Raw genomic sequence first — 1,579 nt, 5'->3', positions numbered from 1 at the left:
CTAAGGGTGTAAAAAGTCGGGCAGAGAAAGACAAATATCACATAACGTCACTCATATATAGACTTTTAGAAACAAAACAAATGAACGTAAAGGAAGGGAAGCAAAAATAATATAGAAACAGAGAGGGAGACAAACCATGAGGGCATCTTAAGTACAGAGACCAAACTGAGGGTTGCTGGTGGGGTGTTGGGTGGGGGACGGGCTAAATGGGTGAGTGGTCTTAAGGAAGGCACTTGTTGAGATGAGCATTGGGTGTTGCATGTAAGTGATGAATCCCTACACTGTATTCCTGAACTCGTCTCTAGACTATATATTACCTAATTCGGATTTAAATTTGAAAGGAAAAATTAAAGCTAAAAAAATTTAAAGAAAATGAAAAAACAAAGGAAAGATCAAAAACTTTATATCTAATAAAGGACTTATACCCAGAGTTCAAAACACAAGACAAAATAAAGAAGCTCTCCAGGAATTGGTGCCATGTATATTCAGAATAATTTTCATTATTAGTATAGAGGAGATCATATTTTCCAGGTTCTAATAAATATCAATCAGCAGTCCTTTTAACCAGTCAACCAAATGTCAGTTTGGTTCTCTAACAGGAACTTAAAGTCAACGTTGTTATTGAAATTTTTTTCAAGGTTTATTTATTTTTGAGAGCGATACAGAGCACAATCAGGGAAGAGGCAGAGAGAGGCAGAGAGAGCGGGCCCCAGGCTCTGAGCTGTCAGCACAGAGCCTGCTGTGGGGCTCCAACTCCTGGACTGTGAGATCATGACCTGAGCCGCAGTCAGACGCTTAACCAACGGAGCCACCTGGGGAACCCTTGATTTCTAAAACCTACGTCCTAATGTCAAAGGCAAATTGACACAAAAGAGTAAAATAAACATTCCGCTATACAACCTTTATGGCGTTTGTTGACAGGGTGTAGCTATTATGCCAAAATTCAGCCATCAATATACAACCTCATGTCCTATCTAAGGTTAAAGAGAATATATTTTACCTTATATCGGACATCAAGGCAAACTGCCAAGAATGAAACTATCACCTTAAAGTCTTAATTTCACACTTCAAATATCACACACACAAGAAGCAATAATGCCCCAAATCATGAACGCATGATGAAGTCACCACATGGAAGGCTCCCCTGGGCTGCCTCCTGCGTGTTCTATGTAAAGTACTTTTACTGCCAGTTGTACGTGTCTGGAAATGACCTTTGGAGTTTCACTTTAGACAAGAGTTTTTCAAACACATGTTTTCCACACGGGTAGTTGTTTTCGGCTTTGACCACTTCCGTTCCGTTTTCTGACTTTGTAGCCCAGTGTTTACAGAGCCTTCCTTCCGTGTCTGTGTATTGACTGACATGTGCAGTTTTGGCCCAGGAAGGGGCAAATCTTCATAAAGTTGCCACGTGCGCTTGAGGGAAAACATTTACTGCATTTTCTATCTATACGCCAAGCTTCTTCCATTGTCCAAAGATTCTCGATCCTTCCGGATAGATGAGCTTCCATAACTAGCTGCCCTCCAGTTTCTCGGTGGCATCGGCTCATGTCCTCTACCGAGAGATTGGAGTCTCCAGAAG

Source organism: Suricata suricatta, chromosome 16, assembly GCF_006229205.1.
Source record: "Suricata suricatta isolate VVHF042 chromosome 16, meerkat_22Aug2017_6uvM2_HiC, whole genome shotgun sequence".
Taxonomy (NCBI): domain Eukaryota; kingdom Metazoa; phylum Chordata; class Mammalia; order Carnivora; family Herpestidae; genus Suricata; species Suricata suricatta.
Note: the sequence above shows the minus strand (reverse complement) of the source record.